At 38.6% G+C, this 22,570-nt stretch overlaps 1 long non-coding RNA gene across 1 annotated transcript in view; it reads left to right on the plus strand.

Annotated features, from left to right (window-relative positions):
* LOC123279065 (uncharacterized) overlaps positions 1–22,570 on the plus strand; it is a 1,363,420-nt gene that overhangs the window by 869,528 nt on the left and 471,322 nt on the right. The window lies entirely within an intron of this gene.

Here is a 22,570-nt window from a genome sequence, read left to right on the forward strand (position 1 = left end):
TCAGGTTTGAAAACAATAAATGATTTCTTCCAGATGCTGTCTTTACCCATGGATAATCCTCAATACCATAAACTTGAAATCTCACTTGTGGAGTTACTATCTTTCTATACCCCAAATTTGCATGCTCTCCAGCCCTGTGATAAATAGTCGTTTAATAAACATTGTCTCTATATACCAAAGTGCATGACAGGTGCTAAAAAATATAAGAGAAGATGGATCTCTGCTTTCAAGAAGTACAGAGTTTAATGAATGCTGAGGGACCGCTGAGTTATGTGTCAAGCCTTAGGTGAAGGGGACTGTGGCACTGAGCAGAAGCTGCAGTAGTTGACCTTCAGATTCTGTGTTGGAGAGGCCCCTTTCTGTCTATCTCCCTCTCAGGCTGTCTGAAAGATGGGGTCAGGCACACAATAAGTGCAAGCTTTTGTTATTGCTGTGGAGAGGCAGCTTGGTAACGTGGGAAGCGAGCAGGCCTTGGTGGTAGAGATCTGAGTTCAAATCTTAGCTCTGCTTTTGAGGAACTGTGAGCTTGGATCAGTTATTTGACTTCTTGGAGCCTTTATCTTCTCTAAGTGGAAGACTTTATAAAATGGGAAAACTAACTAGATAAGTCACGACACACGTGAAGCAGCACCTTGTACCATTCCTGGCGCAGGGTGGGGGCTTGGCCAATGCCAGCTGCGGGGGAGGGCAGTGGCAAGCAGCAACCATAATGCCACCAGGAGGAAAGGCGGTGGCTACAGCAGCAGCTGTAGTAGCAACTTTCTTCTTCTCTTTGTTTGTTCAGATGCTGCTTTTATAATGGTAATGGCTTATTTTAAAATTCAAAGTCCATTCTAGAGATAATGAAAAATGATAGTGGGTCTCCCTGTAATTAATGGTATTTTTTAGCATTTCAGTCTGATTATAAATAGAATATAAGATGCCTTCTGTGGTGAGTAACGTGTCTTTCTAGTTTTGCAGATTTATGAATTTATCCCATATGAAATTAATTATTGTGGGTGTATTACATGGATGTGAAACATCTGGAATAATAGGATTTTATTGTTAATAGACCTCTCAGGAGCTCATGACAAACATCCTTATAATAGGAACATATGCTGCTAGTTTAATGAGAACCATCACTGACAATTAATGGTTCTTGTGCTTTCAGTAAATTACACATTTTCAAATTTTACATTCTTTATTTTCATCTTTATAGTTTCAGTTTGTGACTTGTGTGAAATTAAAGCCAGAGCTCCTTACAGGGGAGGAAAATGTTTATTGAATATATACTGTGTGCCAAGCATTGTGTTGTATATCTTATATATGTGAGTATACATGAATATGTAATTACTTTTGAACCTCAAAGCAATTAGCATCCCGTTATTTACAAACAAGAGAACTGAGGCCTGGTGACATTAATAACTTATCAACATGAGTTTCCAAGCTAGAATTAAAGTTTGAATTTGTCCTTTCATTCATTAGAAGAAGAGAAATTAGAATATTGCAAAAAAAAAAGACCCTCTTTTCTTTTCTTTTCTTTTCTCTTTTTTTTGAGGAAGATTTGCCCTGAGCTAACATCTGCCACCAATCCTCCTCTTTTTTTTCTTCTTTTTTTTTCCTTTTTTTTTCTGAGGAGGACTGGCCCTGAGCTAACATCCATACCCATCTCCTTCTACTTTATATGTGGGACGCCTGCTGCAGCATGGCTTCACAAGCAGTGCATAGGTCCGCACCCAGGATCCAAACCAGTGAACCCGGGGCCGCCAAAGCGGAATGCACGAACTTAACCGCTGCGCCACTGGGCCGCCGCCAATTCTGTTTTCTACAAATCAAATTTCTTCTCTCAATAGGCTCTTCAACTTTACACACAAGAACCTTCTAGTGATCCCTAGGTCATATTGAGCTTAAACTAATGTGTGCAAGGGACTGATAAAGAAATCAGTGAATTTAAAGTTTTGACATTATTTTGGAAACTAATCTATGCATAATGTAAGATTAGGAGCCATGGATATATCCAGCAGAAGATATACTTTTCTTCCTTATTCTCTCAGTGTAGGAAATGAATTTTTATTGAGCACCAACTATGCACAAGCCATACGTAGGCTCTGGAGAGGAAAGTTCAGCCTGGACCCCGAAGCACACCCCGCTACTCCTCCTCCATTTGTTCATTTCAGCTATTACGTATTTCTCAAATATATTGCTGATGAAAATTGAAAGTTATTGATGTATTTCAGGCAAATAACATCAATTATTTTAGGAGCAACAGAAAGAGAAGCTGATATAGCAGCCAAACCAGAAAATGTGATTAGGGAAAGGAAGATAAATGGTAGATATACCATTATATCTAGGAGGCAGAATTAGCCCACTTCATGTTTTATTAATCTGTATTTAGTGATAATTGACTCTATGTAGATATAGAGGCAAAATTCTTATCACAGTACTGTATTTTGTTGTCTTCAGGGAATGCCTATGATTTGAAATTATCCTGTTTAACTATTTGAATCTTGATTATTACTTTCTCCCCTCGCAAGAATGTAAGTTCCATGAGAGCAGGTGCCTTTTCTGCCTGTTTTCTGCTGTATACCCAAAGACGAGTGTACTGCAGGCATATGGTCGGCACTCGACTGCTACCTATTGAATGAATGAATGAATAGCTACCTTTATTCTACACAGGCTAAATTCAAGCTTGTATCATATATTCATTCACTATACCGTCATTTAAGGAGTGTATGCTGTGTGCAGGGGAGGTATATCTGCATAATATATGCACATATGTATGCACAAATGAGAGGCAAAATTGCCTAACAAGGCAAGTTTATTAACTCAAAATAGTGTCTGGACCCCTTGTTACATGAACTCAGAAAGTTCCACAACTTTTCTGAGCCTCCTTTATCTCATGTATAAAGCACTGATAATATATGTCAGCTTCACCCTGCCCCAATAGCAACAAGCATGCTGCTGTCTCTGCCCTGGCTCATCCCTGAGCCTCTGAGAACTGGCCAGGTAGAAGAATAAGTGATTCTGTCCTACTAAAACATAGCATCTAGACATAGTCTGGGGATTGCACACCAGACGCTCATGTGTGTGCTTAAGAGCAAAATCGGGCACTTTCAGGAGCCCAGGACATGGCAGTTATCTGTCCACTACCACGTGTGATTGTGCTTCCATGCAGCTGCTGTCAGGGCCTTGGGTTCCATCTCCAGCCCCACTGAGAAAGGCCCCTGGTATTAACACCCTGCTCCGACAGGTCTGGCACCTTCACTTTGGTCCTGCCAACCCCTTCCTTGAAGTTTGGGCCCTCCTTTCTGCTTTCCAGATATTACCTCAGGATCTCCTGGTTCTATGTCTTGGCCAAACTCCACATGCCCCCAGCTGCCATCACTGATACTTTATATCTCATACCATAGATGTTGATAGCTCCAGTCAAGCTCAAGTCTGTTCCTCACCAATTCGGAATCTCCCAAATGGAGCAGCCCTTTCTAGCCAAGTAATCCAGTGCATTCCCTCACTTACCATGCTGTACTCACTACTGATTCAGTGCTATGGAAAGAAGAAAAGTGGATCCAAAGTGCGTAACTTCTGGTTTATATTTGTGTGTATTCAGATCAAATCTAACAAGAGCCATTGAACACTCTTGCGAAATAAACTCCCTTTGAGATGTGAAGAGTGTAATTTGCAAGGTCAGTTACAAACAGTCTCCACCAATCATGAAATATTTGGTGCATTCACACCTCAAGTGAATATTTTCTGTTTTTTAAATGTAAATTAAACACAATAAACTCTAGACGGAGTTTTTCATAAATGATAGAAGTTATCCCATACTGAACGTTAGTTCAACATATTCCTGCATATCAAGACTGGAGCCATGTTACAAAGCTGCTCTGGATTCCATATTATGAGATCCAGAAACTCTTTAAAAGTCGGAGTAGTAAAGATGCCTAGTATAATATAAAGTTTGCCAATGATGTTTTCTCTTTATTGACCACTTTACAAAAAGAAGAGAATAAGACTTTTAAAATAAATAAAACCAGATTATATTATCTCGATATTTGTTGAGTAAACAAATCCTTGATAAAACCATATAGCACAGCACCGTACCTGGCACCTGGCAAGTGTTCAGTAAATGGTGGTTAAACGAAAGGATGTCAGTCGCTGACCTTTTTTCTCCTGGGTCGGGGGAGCTGAGAAAGACCAAGGTCAGAGATAATGAGACTTCACAACCTCATGGCCACAGTGAGAATTACGGGTGTTTTAGAAGTGAGTTATTTGAAGCTCAGTGGGGAAAAATTCTTCATCTTCCCAGATCTCTGCTGTCACTTTACAAAGAGAAATAAAGACTTATCCTGATGACAAGGGACATTCGGGGATAAAGACGCCAAATAGGGTCCGAGCCTGGAGCTCTCAGAGGGCAGTGGGGGAAGCAGTTTGAATAACCAAAGAGTCAAGCTTTGGAATCTCCACAGAGGCTCAGAGAGATGTGTAAAGCACCTGGGGTTTGATCTTACTTTTCAGGGTTTTCTATTCTGTTCTTAGATTTGCTATCACTGAGTGGAAGAAAAAGCAAACCCAGTAGAATGTTCAGGCTGTATAGTTTTTACTTTTTTTAAGAGAAAAGGAAGAAGGTCAGAGACGGGCTGTGAGGAAGATGCCTTTTTTTCTGGTAAAAATATCTGTACAACATTCTGAAATGGAACATAGAACCTGCTCATCTTCCTTGGGGAATTTATAATGTACAAAGAATTTGATGATTTTCTTTGAGTATCTGAGGAAGGGAAAAAGTCAACTCTTTTTGTAACCTACGAAAATCCCTCATCCTCTTATTCTCAATAGCCTTATAATATGTAGCCTATAAAAATTATTAATCATACAGCCATTGCCCTTTAAAGGAAATGGAAAGGAGGCAATATTTATCGTGTCTACCACCTGTCCCACATTACAATAAACATGGTATACTCCTATCTCACTTAGTACTTGGACCGATCCCAAGAAGAAGATATAATTATCCTTCTTTTACAAATAGTGAAACTGAGACTCGAGCAGTTGACGATGCTTGTCTTTTGGCTCGGTCTACCCCTATCACTCACCATGAGAGCTGGCTCTTCTGGAAGTTTCCCCTACTCTTACCTGACAGAGTTAACTCTTCTCTCCTCTGTACTGTTCTGTACTTTGTACATACTTTTAAAGTTATATCCCGTGTTTGAATTAATTTCTTTTCAAGTTTTGTTCCCCTTTACTGGAGTATAAATCTCTAGATAGTCAAGATTATGGTTTTCATCTCCATAGTCTTTGCACCGACCACAAAAACTTTTAGTTTTTGAAGTAAATGCCACATAGCCAGTTAGGCATGGAATCAGAATTTAAATGTAACATCTTTTTGATTCTGAAAGCTCATGCATTTTTTATTACACTATGATGCCAAAACTTGAAGACAGACAGAAAGATTAATACAATTATATTATTAAGTAATGCACTTAAGTAATACAATTATAGCTAATTTACATACCAAATATAAATATGCCAGGGTTAAGGAATAGGTAGGCAATTCATAGGGAATGCAAATCCAGCAGATGTGAAGCCAGGAAGAGTGCACAGCTCATATGATATGTCTAAGACTGTTCCTTTTCATTCACCAACTATTATTATTATTAGGCAACTACTACACGATTGGCCCTAGGGGAGGTAGAAAGGTGAAAGCAACAGGAATCCTGCCCTTCCTAAGCTGTCAGGTCACAGGGTTCAAGGAAATGTGCACACGCTGCAGTGTATTTTATTGTGAGTTATTTATCTCTTGGAGCTGTACTTTGCACATGTCTAAATTGGTGTTAATAATACCCCTCAGAATCATCATGAAAATTAAAATAGAAAACAGATGCGTTCTTTTGCCTAGTGCCTAATGTAGATGAAGATCAATCACTCAGTGTTATTCTTTGGCCCAAATATAGATATGAATATGGATATGGATATAGACTTAACTCAGAGGTTCTCAATATGGGGAGAAGGGAGATTTCTTTCCCCAAGGGACATTTGGCAGTTTCTGGAAATGTTTTTGGTTGTCACAACTGGAGGTGTGCTATTGGCATCTAGTAATTAGAGGCCAATGACGTTGTTAAACATCCACCAATACACAGAACAGTCATTCCCTCACAACAAAGAATTAAAGAATTATCTGGCCCGAAATGTCATGGGATATAAATGGCGATACAGATATAGATGCAGGTATAAAAAGTACTAAGTGCCACAGATGTCAGGTCTAGGTCTGTGAAAGTGTAGAGGTGGAAGAGGGATGACCCCTGGCTTCGAATCTGAGGAGAATTTATGAAAGAGTCAGGATTTATCTGGGCTTTGGGATGTAGCCAAGTACAGAGAAAGCAAATGGAATTTTAGGAGGAGACTGACTAATGAGAAAAAGAGTCTCCTGGGGATTGGAGTCAACCAAAGGATCTCCAATCATACAGTGAAATCTCGAAGAATAAATGGAGAACTTAGAAGGACTACATAAGGATGATGGCATGAAAGGGAAGATATGTGGAGGAATACAAAATGAGGGCCACGGTGTGAGAGGAAGGACAAGGAGCACAGCCAAGGAGTATGTAAAGAGCAGACATTTGATCACTTCATTCACTAAAAAAGATCGAATGTCCCATGTACACCAGGGACTAATCTAGACAATGGAAATAAAAACATGAATAAGGCACAGTTCCTAAATTCATAGAAAGAAAACCTGTGAAACTTGGCAATAGAATGCATATATTGAATAAAAAACATGCTGGAGGTTAAGGATGGGAAAGAACTGATCTTTGATACTAGAGAAAATTAATTCATGATACTCCTTTTTCATCAATATAATTTTCCTTTAATAAATCCGAGGAGCTGGATTGCTACACCCAAACTAGGTCCCTAATTTACTGTGTGAACCTGGGCAAGGTCCTTAGCCTCTCAGATTCTCACTTGGTTGTTTGTAAAAAAATAGGTGCCAAAGGTTCCTATGAGAATTAAATAGACTCATAAGTACAAATAAATACATATACATAAAAGGAATTATTCTTATTATTGCTCATATTCTAGACTGATAACTATTTTCATAAAGGATTGCAATGATATAATTTCTTTCTAATTTGCATTTTAAAGATATGATTACTTATAAAATTCTGATCTTTCCAACTACATTTTACTGATAGCAAAAGTTCAACTTTTCTTGATATTGAAGTGAAACTAGGTTAATCTGATTTTAATATCCATATTTAGTCATTATCAATTGATATAATTTTACTAAGTAACAATTAGGTTTCCAGTATCTGGTATACCACATGCTCAGGGGGTAAAAACTAATCCTTGTCCTGCAGGAGTTTAGAATCTAGAATGTTAAAAGGGAAATCAGTTCAACATATGTATATCTAGCATACCTGGGATATAAGTAGTTATATTTATCTGTAATTTATATAATATTTTTATATATTTTATCTTATTTTCTCTTTACAAAAATCCTATGAGGAAGGATTATGTTACTAGTATTATTTTTATTATTACTATCTCCATTTTATGGAGACCAAGAACTATCCAGTCTCTGAGTAAACAAAATTGAAGAAGACAAGATCATTGTTTCCAGCAGCTTCTAATCTATCTGGGAGGCAGAATTCCCAAGAGCCAGAAAAAAGGATAAATACTATGTCATAAACAGCTTTACAATGGTAGCAACATCAGATCCGGCACAACAAATATTGTTGCTGATACCACCACAATCACGGAAAAGCTGAATTCTGGAATTGCCAGTATGTCAGCTCTGTGACCTAATTGCTTCTTTTTCATATTAACTTGGAATTCTGTAGTATTTTGTATACAAAATTAATAAGCGATAAATATGAAAAAGTCCCAAAAGATCGTATAATTCAACAGCCTCCATTTTATGGAGACCGAGTCTCAGAGAGGTCAAAGGATTTATGAAGGAACTGATTTTGTGTCCAGGCATGTGGTGATGAGGGGTAACCCCAGTTGAGCATATCCCTGAGGGGAGTGGTGTCCTTTTCTCCCTGACAATATCCTGAGAAGTCACTTCCACATCTTCTCAGTGGCGGAAAGAGATGTGGCAAACAGGGAGGGAACACTTTTTTACTTCATGTAGTTTACGCCTTGAGGTGGCAGAAACAAAACACTCACGGCAAAAAATGATGTCCTGTTTATAAACTGCTCTGGTTCTCTAGTCATCCTTCTACAGTGTGTTTGGAAATAAGACTGGCCTCACTGGAATTCATAAAGGCCCTAGTTTCTGGATAATTTAATGTATGAATATGGTGGTGGGAGTGATCCTCTAGGAAGATGAGAGCGTGAGTAATTAATTTGACTAATAAGAATGAAAGTTAACTAATTTGTATCCCAAGCAGATGAGAACACAGTGTCAGTGTAGTAAATAAGAATAAATACCATTTCCTGAGCCTCTAACAGGTAGCTAGGAGACTTCTAAGCATGGTTTTATAGATTTTTCTCGCATAACCCTCAGAATAGACACAAAATGCCCGTTATTGTTGTCTCTATTATACAGATGAAGAAAGGGAAGCTGAGGGGTGAAATGACTTGCCTTAGGACACATAGCTGGTAAATGGTACGTTCTGAACTGTCACACTGTCTTCTAGTTTGCAGACCTGTGCATTTTGTGCGTCACTGCACAGATTCCCTCTGCTTTGCTTTCTTGCATTCCTACAGTAGAGGAAGCTCTGGCCCAGGTCGGGGAGGAGAGGTGTTGTGAAGTGTGGTGGCTGGAGGGGCCTCCTAAAGGTCATTAGGTCAACACTATTAGTGATTAGGTAGATGACTGAGAAGAAGACAAGAACAGTGGGCAGAAATGACCACAGCAAGAATGTGCACGGAAATGACCACAGTTTAACATTATTATTGAAAGAAAGAGGGTGTGATTTATATTAAAATAGATTAAGATTCATTGAGGACCCACTATATGTAAGGCACATTCTTGGGTAGGTGTTTTGCATTCATTTATAGGTGGGAAAACTGAGGCTGTGGGATTTCAAGAGGGTTGGCTAGGTCACTCATGGAGCAGGGATTCAAACAAGTCCAACGTCCAAGTCTTCATTAATTTCTTTATACTGAATTGTCTTCTGAAGAATAAAAAAAAAAAAAGACATAGGAATGGAACATGTGGGGCAGTAATATTTTGCTTGAACAAAAGAAATAATTTTGGTCGATTGGAGCCATTCAGTAAAGGAAGGACTACCTTTCACACAGTGAGCCCTGTGTCCTTGGAAGCATTCAAGTTGAAACTGAGAAACTATATATGATAGTGGCACTATAGAAACAATTTTTACCATTGGTGAGTTGTTAGCATGATGAATTTCAAGTTCCCTTCCAATGCAATGGAACTATTCTAGGAACTTAACGAATAATTTGGAAAAGTGGTACATTCCAAGAATTTTCCAAAGAGACATGCATTGCCATTCCTGTTGTTAAGAGAACTGATGCATTGAGAATGAAATATTTGAATGTGTAGGTCATTGATGTTGAGTCAATGTAATTCTTCAGAACTGTAATTATTCATGATACTAGTTTTTCACATCCTACAGTATTAGTAGAACAAACAGATAATATTTTTGTACTTCAAAGGACAAATTGATCAAGGATTTCTTCTATCTGCTGGCTCTACCATTGGAGTAGCCAAACTATAAATAGGACCAGTCTGAAGTCAGACATAGAGAAGGATATAGGTGGTATGCCAAAGTGTGTTACAGGAAGCAATATCAGATTTGGAAGGAGACTGGAATCAGCAGCAAAATCAAAATGGGGGATATCAGATAGCCCAGAATCCAAGGGATGATCAGAAATCAGAATGGACATGGATTGATGTCCATTCAATACAATACAATTCAACAAACACGTATTGACTACATCTGATGTATTGAGCACCATGTAGGTGCTGAGGCAATATAAAGATTACAAAGATGAATTTAAAGTGAAGTTGTCCTCAACTAATAGTCTAGTGGGAAGATATGCATGTAAAAAATAATTAAAATAGATTGCAATAAAACTGGATACTATATGTGGTATGTTACTGCTTGCTTTTTCATTCAACATTATGTTGCTAGAATTTATCCATAGCTTATATGTAAAGTTTATTTGTTTTCACTACTGAATAATTACACAATATGTGATTATATTGCAAGTTCAAATCTCCCATACCTTCCCTTCACTGCCTTGTACATATATAGGAGGGAATTTTCAGATTGTTAATGAGGAGCCAAACAAGGAGGCAGTTTCTTTGTCATGAGTCTAGAAAAAAGTTGTCAATAGCTGTGGCACATTTCTCTTGGTCTTAAAGAGGTGCATGTCCTGCCCCAACGTTTTACAAAGATTATATTGTTCTTTTTTTTCAACTTCTTGGATTTTAGCTTTGGTTGAATGTACAATACTTGGTTGGACAACCTATTTTAGAAGGACTTGTAAAATCATAGGTCATCTTCTGGTGGTGGCTTAAAGTATTTTTGATTTTTCTTTTCTGGCTAAATTTCAGGGCCCTTCTTCTTTTTTTTTCTTTTCTTTTGCATATGGGATAAAGCAACAGTCCCCCCAAATGACTCTGAAGGCATGAACTGAGCTTCTTGGCTCTGTTTTCTCCAACTTTGGCACAATACCAGCTCGCATCTATTCATTTATACCATGAATATTTGATACCTGCTCTGGTGGGTGCTCTGGTGTGCAACTGTGCTGCCCACATCCTCCCTTCATGATGGAGACACTCATCCTCCGAGGTGTTGGGAGGGGTGGTAGCTGATGGCTCTCAACTGAATCCCTCTTTGGAAATTGCCTTCTGCTCAAGAGCTGCTTTGCTCAAACCACACCCACTACCAGGAAACAGCCCACATTAATGACTGACCAATGAGTCAGCTAAAGTCCATCCATCTGCCTCAAGGTGGGACAACTCTGAAGGACTATTCCAATTCCAGAACTCCCCGTGGGATGGAATGAGACCTTTAGAACAACTGCATCACAACTCAACTCTTCTTTCAGCTCTATCCTACTTCCCTTGCTCTCCCACAGGTATTGATTGCTCTCCAATAAACTTCCTGCACACAAATTTCCATCTCAGAATCTGGTTCTCATGGAGCTCAAACCAATTCTCCCTCCAAGTACCTGCCACAGGAGATATAATGATTCTAGAGGTGCTGAGTAGTTACAAAGACAGAAATTAAAGCAAGAAGGACATTTAAGGTTATGTGAGGGTAGATGACTGTGTTGTGTGCACTGTTTAAATGATAGATTGGTATCCTTGAGAAGCAGATTGATAACACCCAAGAAGTTGCATGAAGGCATAACAATGTATTTCAACCATTGAGGTAATAGCCTGTTATCTCTTTAAGAACAAGAGAGCTACGCTATGGGGATTGGTGACATTTTCTGTCCACGGACATGGGTGCCATCTTAGTTATCACTCTATACAGGATTTATGGTGCCTCAAAGCTTTAATCTTAGAGAACATTGATTTACTCTTCAAAAATTTTAGGCGTTTCTGCTGACATCCTGGCTGAGGGGAATTTAACTTTGTATTAAGCCATTTTGCTTTTCCTGCCTATATACAAGGCAGTGAAGGGAATCATATTAAAGGGTGGCTGAGTTCATGGTTTCAAGGTATGAGGGTCACTTTGTTTTTATACAATAGACCACAAAACAAAATTGAATAAAGAATCCTATGTTTTTTGGCCAAACTGTGTGGGCTTTTGCAGTCTGAATTGGGTAGACAACCTTATTGCTCACAGAAGGCTAGATTAAAACTTAAATGACAATGCAATTCCATGCCAATTAAAAATTTAAAAATAAATACAATATTTGAAACTGCCCTTCCCCACCAACACACACACCCACTAATATTTAGAAATAACAAAAAAGAAGAGTTTTTCTAGTTTCCCTTTTACTCATAACGCTAAAATGTCAAGAGTAAATGAAGTTCAGCCTCTATAATGAGAGCTGTTGTACAGCTGGACGGCAAAGGACACTTTTTTTTCTTTTTTGGTGAGGAAGATGGTCCTTGAGCTAACATTTGTGCCAATCTTCCTCTATTTTGTATGTGGGATGCCACCACAGCATGGCTTGATAAGTGGTGTGTAGGTCCATGTCTGGGATCAGAACCTGTGAACCCTGGGCCATAGAAGTGGAGTGTGCAAACTTCACTACACCACTGGGCTGGCACCAAAAGGGCACTATTTTATATTGATGTAAATGGAAAACAAAAGCAAAAACAAAACAAAACACATGAAAGCATGTACTTCATTACAGACAGACCTGGATTTCTGCTACCATCCTCTATTTACTATGTGAGTATACTGGGTAAATTACTCAGCTTAAACTCAGTTTTCTCACCTTTGAAATGGGAATAATAAGTAGTTTTTACTGATTGTGTGATAATCATGTAAGTTAACGTGTGCCAAATTTGTAGAAGGGGGAAGGGCATATTATGGTTCTCAAGCATAATGATTTTGAGTAGGTTCTCAAGATACTTCAAAGTATATGCATGGAAATAAATTCAAGATCAGATATATGAGAAATTCCTGGCAAATTTCTTAAATAATAAACTTTGGAGGGAGGGCACTGGGAAAGACCTGTTGTTTCTACTTTTTGACTCATTCTTAAATTTTGCCACCATTAGAACTTTAACATTTTAATGTAAGTCTTTGACTCTTAATAAAATAGACCTATGTTGAGAAGTGAGTAATGGTGTGAAAGGAAGAGCACTGGGCGGGCAATGATGACCCCGAATGATTGTTTTGGTTCTGCCACCAACTGGCTTTGAGATCTTGAGGAGTTGTCCGTATCTCTGTGAGCTATGGTTTCCTCATCTGTAAAACTGGAATACTAAACCCATTTTTTTTTTTAATACTCTAACTTCAATATACATTGATTTGCTGATCCTCTAAGTGGCTATTCTCATTTATTTACTCTGGGAACTTGGAAATAGGCAGACACTGTCAATTCCTTCAAGGAATTTAGAGTCTAAGGAGACTAGAAAGAGATATAGACAGAAAAAGCCAGGCACTTACAGTGCAATAAGTACTTAAATGTATAGAGAGAAACAGCCAATCTATTTGAGGGCTATTGGGGGAGACTTCCTTTAAAGGTAGAAGACAGAAGAAGAGAAGAGATGTCTAAGGGTAGCCAAAGACCTTGAAATAAGAGAAAGCATAGTATTTTCTAGAAGCTGAAACAAGTTTAGTTTGACTAGAACAGACTGTGCAAAGAATAAAAGAGGAAATGTAGAGAGAGGTGTGGAATGGTGAAATAATATATATTCTCCTTGATCTTTGCACTTGTATTAACAGTCTGAAATGACTTAGATCATGAAACACATGATGAATTAAACTGTGATCACACATTTCTATCTCTTTATGCATGAAAATTCTGAGAACAAGTTTTTATAAAGGGTTATAGGGCAGATCAAAAATCGTGTGAGAGGTTAAGTCGAGGTTGGAAGGTACAACATCTAGGGAGAAGAGAGATCTGTGAACTAACATTCATTTCTTGATTCATGGAATATGTATTTGTTGACCCACCTATCAGGTGCCAGCTACTGCTCTCGCCCCTGGAAATATGGCAGTGAACAAGGCATCCAAGTCCCTGTGCTCACGGAGGAGGACGCCACTATGCATTTTGTATGAGGAGCACCTCACATGCCGATCCTGGAAGGCAGTTTGGTGCAAGGGGATATCTCAGGAGGGGCTGATCTCTGCAAAATGGAAACCACCCCCTCCCTATTTTTCAATTAGTGCCAAGGGTTCTGTTTATTTATGGCTATGTGAAGAATAATTAGACATCCTGGTTGCACTCAGACTGTGTGACAACATTGTCATTAATTTGCCATGGTCACAAGGAAAAAGAACCCTCCAATGTATACTTATGTTAACAGGGCATTAATAGTACATTTACTAAGTTTACCTAGTCATCCAAATTACAGAAAAGTATGGCATGTAATGTTTAATAATAGAGTCATTTTGTTCTTTCCTTTGGCCACTATGAAATGAATATTCATAGGTTTAAATGAAAAAGTCTCATCATGTGAAGCAAGTACCAAATTTGGGTTATAGTGCTATGAAATAGGTTCATTGTAATTGCAATTTGGGGAAGTGTTAAAGACAGTACCCAGGAAGAAATTTGATTGTCTGCTCTGAGGAGAATTGAGCCAGGTACAGTTTTTAAAGTTCGAGAGACCAGTTCTGTGGAAAGGAATCCTGAACTAAGAGCCAGGGGTTGGTTCTCATTCCAGTGTGGACACCAACAGGTTGTGACATCAGGAAAGTGATTTGGACATGCTGGTTCCAGCCTCCAATAGGAGAAAGGCTGCATTCTGGGATCATAGAAAAACTGTCAAATGAACTCGTTCTGTATAAGTGCAGTAGAGTGGAACTCACAACAACCAGGATTATAACTACAGTGAGAGAAACCTACGATCATGACTACAAGTAGTATTATTACTGCTACTAATAGCCAAACTGTATTACATTATTATAGTAAAGATTATACATGTCTATATATGTGTGTTTGTATTAGCCATTATTGAGCACTTCTTATATAGCACACAGTGTTGTAAGTGCTATTCATGTATTTAACAATTTAATCCACAAAACAATAGTGTAAGTTAAGTATGATTATTATTTCCATTTCACCAATGAGGAAACCAAAACACAGAGTAGTCAAGTAATTTTGCCTCAAATAACACGATTAGTAATTGATGGGGCCCATACATGATTCCAGATGATGACTGCAGAATACACAGTAAGGAAAAACAATCAGTCTGAGCTGACCAAAGATTTCAATAGCAGAGGGAGTTCTCTGTCCCTAACATTTTCAGAATAGAAATGAATGAATACTTGATGGAGAGCATGTGGATACTCAATGAGTATTTGGGAAAGATCACTTCTGGAACACGTTCCAACCCTGAGATGTTTCTATTCAATATGAGCTGCTCTGAGAGTAAACCAAGTTTGCTAAATTAGATGTTCAAAAATAATATTGGACTGAGTCAGAGTCAAGCTCTTTTGTTTTTACTAAATATGTATTGAATGTGCTTAGACGGAATTGTCCCCCTGCCTTCCTTGTACCCATAGGGTTTAATAGAGAGCCTCTATGTGGTGTAGGGGCTAAAACCACGTTTGTTTGTCAGTATCTTGCTGCCACATAGAGGTTCTCTATTAAACCCTATGGGTACAAGGAAGGCAGGAGCACTAGACTTGGAGCCCAAAATCCTTGGTTGTAGCCTGAATACATCACGTGCTGGGATGTGGCCAAATAATACAAACTTCTTCAGCTTCTCTTTAATTATCTTAAGATGGGAGGAACAAGGATGTCTACCTGACCGCACTGAAGCTAGGATTGTGTGACAGCACAACTGAAGATAGGATTCTAGGGTCTTGAATGTTACTCTTAGAAATCCTTACCACTATAAAGAAAATTCAACTGAGTTTTAATTATTATCCCTTAACACCAAATATAACTAGCGACCATAAATATCTGAACATTATCCTTTAGAAGGCTTCAGATTGTTTTCTCATCTTTTGTTAATTACAGTTCAACCACTTTTGTCTGTTTCTTCAGAAACTTAAAGGGAAGATACAGACATTGGAAAAAATAACTATATCCAACTTCCAACATAAATCTTGGGTTTCGATTTATAAAATGAAAAGACTTATCTTTTTATTCTTTCCTCCACTCTCTATCTTTTAGTGGAGGTTAAGCATGATATATTTTGCAATTAAAGGAGATTTCCTCCTCTACTGCTGAGGGGAATCTAGAGCTGCTGGTGAATGACAACACCGCGAAAACTTTGAGACCCAACAAGATAAATCCTGGTACACCACTTGCTGACAAGCTGAAGTGAGGAGATAAAGGTGACAATAAACAGACACCAGGAAAATGCATTTTGCTTCTGGGGAAAGTCTGTACTAGTCAATATATCCTCAATGTTTTGTTTCATTCGCTTTCTTTTTCTAAATCACCCTTTGATACATGGGTTCAAAACATACCTTCCAAAGATAGGTGTAGAAGGGTTAAGAACACATGTTGTGATTCTCTTTCCTCTTCCTCTGTTCTGTTGGCTAAAAGAGGGAAGTAGAAGAGATGTAATTGCTACGTTCATAGGAGATCTGTCTTTGTCAGTTATGGCTGCCATAACAAAACACCACAGACTAGATGGTTTAAACAACAGAAATTTCTTTTCTCATAGTACTGGAGATTAGAAGTCCAAGATCAAGGTGCCAACATGGTCAGTTTCTGGTGAGAGCTGTCTTCCTGGCTTGTAGATGGCTGCCTTCTTGCTGTGTCTTCATATGGTGAGGAGAGAGCAAGAGAGAGCAATCTCTCTGGTGTCTCTTCTTATAAGGGTGCTAATTGCATCATGCGGACCTCACCTTTATAACTTCATCTAAACCTGATTATCTCCCAAATGCTCCATCTCCAAATACCATCACATTAGGAGCTGGAGCTTCAGCATGCAAATTTGGGGGAGGCATAGTTCAGTCCATAGCAGCATCATAGCTGAATTTGAAGTTGGCCCAACTGATAGTTCTGTTCTCTTTGTGTATGACAAGGAGACATGATAGCCAAGGTTTTCTATCTTCTATATTCTATTTTATATTTTACATCAAGATTTGGTGATATTTTATTTGTCCTGATGACTCCCTGGGTTATAAGATTTCTATTAAAGAAAAAACAAATGAGCAAAAAAATGCCTTTATTTAATGATATCAGTCAAATCTGGGAGGTTCAATGGTTGAAGTTTGAGTGTCCTGAATTGAGAGGCCAACATCTGATTTCTGGAGAAGGCATTGATTTTTCTTTCCAGAGAATGTTTTATTAGGTTCACTTCTCTAATAGTTTACAGACAATCTAGGAATGAACAAAAGCTCATTTTTATGAAAAGCAGTGTGATACTTTGAAGATAATATGGATTTTAGAGTCATACACAATTTGTTTTGAATTGAACCTTTCTTGCTTTCTAAGTGTATGGCTTGCAACAAATTTCTTGACCTCTCTAAACTCAAGTTCTTCATCCATAATATGAGCTAATGATACCACCTTAGAGTCATTGAGTAGATTTAGTAACTGTACAAATAGAGAGGACTGAGGAGCATCTCTGGAATGTAGTAGATGATGAAAAATCTTATTTCTCTTCTTCATTATCTTCCTTCAAGATGTTGGCCAAGGGGTATACATTTTCAGTTATAAGACGAATAAGTTCTGAGGACCTAATGTACAGCATGGCAACTATAGTTAATAACACTGTATTGTATATTTGAAATTTACTGAGAGTAGATCTTAAGCATTCTCACCACACACACACACAAAAAGAAAGAGCAAAAGTTAACTATGTGAGATGATGGATGTGTTAATTAACTTGATTGTAGTAATCATTACACAATGTATAAGTATATCAGATCTTCACATTGTGTACTTTAAGTATATACCATTATATTTGTCAATTATTCCTTAATAAAGCTGGAAAAAATAAAATATGATTTTTAAAACAGATGCCCTGCTAGAATAAGGCTTTCCTCATTAATGACAACTAACCTTGTCACTGGCCACCCCAAGATATCTAATAGGAATTGTTCCTGAGAGTTGTAAATCTACTTGATTTCATGATGATGATCTTGCCACTAAGATTGTTGAAACAATTAAGTATGTTTTTGGCTGAAAGCTATAGATATTCAAGCTAATGAAGGCTTACACAAACAGGGACTTACTTTTCTAATATAGTAAGAAATCTGAATATAGACAGCCTGGGGTTAGGGCAGTGCCTCCATAAAGGCCCAGATTCCCTTTTCTTTCTGCTCTACTATTCATAGCATATTAGCTAATTGTCTCATGTTCACCAGCTAGCTTCCCCAGGAACAGGAGTCATTTCTAAGTTGAAGGCAAGAAGGGAAACTTCCAGCTGTGCCTATCCCTGTTAACAGATAAACGGAAGATTCCCAGAAACTCCCCAACCAACATTATTATGTGTCATTAACTAAATTGTGTCACATGGCCCATCCTAGCTGCAGGAAATGTTGGTAAAGGATTAGTTAGCTTTTCCATCCTCTAGGCCTGTGAGGCTAGCCAATGAGTAGTGTCAGTTATAATTGGTAAATACTGCTTATTCAGTTCAGGTCAATAAACATTAGTTGAGGATTTACTAAGTGCCAGACACTGTGCTAGATGTTGAGGCAGCTGAAAATAAAGCCAAAACAAAGACAAAATATAGTCCCTCTTAAGGAACTCAATCACACGAGAAAGACAGAGAAATAACCAAACCATTGAAGTCTAGTTAGATAAATATTTGTAGGGCCACAATTCCAAATTCTATTTGAATGACTTTCAGAGGTCATTTTGGGGTAACCAAGGTTATCCCACACTATCCATCTGTATCATATTGATAAGCCAGTCCATGTGTGAGCAGGACAGTGGAAATCTACCTTTATCATGATGACCTTGAAATGTTCTCTGGATAATCAAGGATTCAGTTCTGTTTTAGAGCTGACGTTTTTTGTTCAATTGTATTCCATGTCTTTGTAAATTGTTAAATTAGGTAGAAGAGTTAAATAGGTCTATTACTTACAGCAAAAACTTTCTCACATTCTTTTTAATAAACATATTGAGCTCCTAACGTCTCAGAAACTTCACAGAAAATAGTTGTATTAACATGTCATAGTTGAATGCACTGCCATAGTTAGGATGCTGTATGTTCTCTTTACCATAATGCAGGGTTTGCCAAACTTTGTCTGTAAAAGATCAGATGATTTGACTTTCCAAGCCATGTGGTCTCTATAACAATTACTCATCTCTGTCACTGTAGTACAAAATATGCCATAGACAGTATGCAAATCAATGAGCATTTGAGTGAGTTACAACAAAACTTTAATTATAAGAATAGGTGGCAGGCTAAATTTGGCCTACAGACCATGGTTTAATGATCTCTGCCATAATGGTACCGAAAATCCTAACATTCATTTGACTGTTTAGTAGTAGATGTAGTTATCAACTATAATAACATATTCAAAAATGGTTCAACCAATTTAAAACTTTTGCCATCATTTTTTTTAAGTTAAACCTCCCTTCATCCCCAGCCCTTTTAGGAAGAGTGGAGGAGATTATAACTATAAATAATAATGCATATGCCAAGAAAATTTCTCTGTAATGGGGCTCAAATATGCATGACTGTGTTCTCTTCAATTATTTTACTTATAAAATATAGCCTATATGTTTTATGAGCAGACCATCAATAAGATATTTCTCTTAATTTTGGGGGCTTCAGTTGCCTCATGCGTGTTGTATCTTGTCTAAATCATAGCAGTTGATATATTCTAATTTTCAGCACTGATGTGGAAATAGCAGCTTTGAAAGCGATAGAAACTCAACATAGATCAAAGACAAGAGAATAATACAGTTAGGGGCTCAAACAGCAGGAATCATGAAGCCTGTGGTTGAAAATCAGGATGATGAAAAAGCAAGGTGCAGCAAAGGGCACATTCATTCAGTGCCTGTTCTGGCAGGTCTCACCCGAAGGAGTGAAGAGCGACTACCTAAGAGAGGATGGTGGCAGGTGTTCCACTGAGCTTAAAGATGGGAGCTCTGGAGCCAGCCTCTGAAGTGTGGCAAAGAGAGAGATGGGTTATGTGACCTCAAAAGTGACTTCCAAAGCTAACGTTCTGTGAAGTCTGCAGCTGTGGTGACTATCGTGGGTCACCATCTCAGGAGGAAGCCGGATGCCTTACAGCCAGCCATGTTCTGAGTACTCACGGTCACCTCCATGCCTCCGTGAGCTGCCTTGTGGTCCATGAACTCCATCTGTGGCCATTGTCAGTGTACTCCAAGGGGAGCAGAAATCAACCTTGGGGCTGACTCTGAATTGCCAGCCTAAAGGATTGCTTGTCTCCTACGGGCCAGGGAAGGTTACCCTGCTTCCTGACCCCCTTCCATCTCTCCTCCTTAGAACTAAGAGTATAGCCACATCCCTTCATTCTGCCCAGTGGACCTCCAGTGTGTTCACAAAAGGCCTGAATGGTCATGAAACATCACAAAACAGTCTACCTGGAAAGTTCCCGTTAATGATCCTAAAAGCCCTGTGAGGGCTATAGAAAATTCTAAGATACCCAAGTTAAAGATGAGAGAACTGAGGCTCAAGAGGATGTATGGCTTTTACAATCCCACAGTGGTGAAGCCTGGACCCAGATCCAGGCTTTTGATGCTAGCAAATATCGAGTGTGTTTTTGTTTTTGTTTTCACACTATTCCATCAGGATGTCTTTCTCAATTCCATGAAATAAAACGTAAAGCTATATTTTCAATAACTGAATAAATAATTGAAAATTTGATAAATAGCTAAGAGATGTAACTAAATATATTTCAATAATTTTAAATCTTTTTTTGATAAGCTTCCATTTTTGTTAAGAGGGGATTTCCATTTCACATCTAAGATGTAGTGCTAGATATATTTGAAACATTATATCATTCACTCATCACAATAACCGTAGGTATTACTATTGTCATCACTGGACAAAAGAGACTGACATTTAAAGAGGCTAAGTTACCAAAGGTTGCAAAGCTGCTAAAATGGAGAACCATTCTTGCCTCATTCAATGCACATATATCATTGCTCTTTTTCAATATCTGCTTTTGGAAATATTCCTATACATTCTGTAAGACCTTTCAATCATCTACATGAAATTTATTTCCGAATCTTCAGTGGACTGAGTTTAAGGCACATAATTGCACTAAGAATGCGAAGAAAGAAACACTGAAGCCATGGTTGGTTTCACTCGTTAAGACTTCCCCAGACTCTCTCTTGATTGAGAGTTAGCCATCATAGGAAGCCTACAAGCAAACAATAAGTCACACAGTTCATGTAACCGTCATGCACCACAAGACCATGTTTCGGTCAACAACAGACTACCTATATGAAGGTGAGTCCATAGATTAGTACCATGTAGCCTAGGTGTGTAGTAGTCTGTACCATCTAGGTTTGCGTAAGTACACTCTATGACGTTCGCACGAAGACGAAATTGCTTAACAACGCATTTCTCAGAACGTGCCCCTGCATGAAGTGGTGCATGACTGTGTAAATGAGCAGCCAGAGCAAGGCCTATGGAGACAAAAGGCTCTCTCCTATTCCAACCTAATGGCCTTGAGAAGGAAGCCTCCTTCTAAGCTTAGCTTATTTACTTTTATTGCGTCCTGAGGTCAGGAACTCTGCAGGACCATAGCACCTGATCTACTGCTCACATTAATCCCCCGGGAGATAGATTGTTCTGTACTAATAACAGGGGAGATAAAGAGCATTGTGTAAGTAAACCACCTACCTGCAACTAAACCTCTCTCCCATCATCTAAGATTGGCAGCTCTTCCTTTTTAACAAATGTCTTCCCTGATAAAAGTCACATTCCAGAAAAGTCTATAAAGTGTCCCCTTTATATAAATAAAACCTAGGCAACATAGTGGTGTTGGCATCATATTGCAGGGGAATTGTGTGTATTTGAAACGAGTTGGGAGGTATTTAAGCATATTAAGAGAGAGGATGGGCCCTAAGACCCAGTTTTAAGTGGGTTTGAATCTCAATTCAATCATTTATTTCTTCTACAACTGTGAGAAACTCATTCTTTCTTTGTCACCTTAGGAAATTATACCAAATGGGAGTAATACTCTCAATCCTAAATGATTATTGTAAGGCTTCACTAAGTAAATGCATGGAAAGCACCACCTGGAGCAGTTCGTGGAACATAAATAGGTTGCAACAAGTGGGAGATGTTACACCCAAAAACAAATGAGCTTTCTCAGACTATGCCAATGGAAGGGAAGTATTTCCTTTTCAAAAACAGTTTTTCAATATATTTGTTTCTCCTTTTTTGTAATGTTGATGTCTGGGCCTCACTCAAGATCTGGTTTAATTTGGGGGGGCGGGGGGGGTCCCGGGCATGGCCTTTTTTTTTTAAGATTGGCACCTGAGCTAACAACATCTGTTGCCAATCTTTTTTCTTCTTCTCCTTCTCCTTCTTCTTCTTCTCAAAGCCCCCCAGTACATAGTTGTATATTCTAGTTGTAGGTCCTTCTGGTTCTGCTGTGTGGGACGCTGCCTCAGCATGGCCTGATGAGCAGTGCCATGTCCGCAACCGGGATCCGAACCAGCGAAACCCTGGGCCACTGAAGTGGAGCGCGTGAACTTAACTTCTCGGCCATGGAGCTGGCCCCTCAATATATTTCAAGAGCCTAAAAAAGCATCATCTTTGTCCCAGTAATTCAACTTCTGAGTCTTACAGAAATTTCACAGTATCACTTTCTGGCCTAAAATACTTCACTAGTTCCACATTGCCCGTGGGGTGAAGGTCAATGTCTCAAAAAAGTCTTTAACTTACCCTTACGTTCCTGCACTTGTTAATTCTTTAGCCTCATCACTCTCCTTTCTCACCTTTAATTCTAGGTCCCAGACATAATAAAGGTCTTGCGGGTCCCCAAAGGAGTCATGCACACACCATTCCAGCTGTCCAAACTAACCTTCCTTTCCCTGTTTACCTAAGTTCTTCTTATCTTTCAACGCCACTTGCTCCAGAAAGTCTTATCATTAATTTCAC

Source organism: Equus asinus, chromosome 20 (assembly GCF_041296235.1).
Source record: "Equus asinus isolate D_3611 breed Donkey chromosome 20, EquAss-T2T_v2, whole genome shotgun sequence".
Classification (NCBI taxonomy): Eukaryota; Metazoa; Chordata; class Mammalia; order Perissodactyla; family Equidae; genus Equus; species Equus asinus.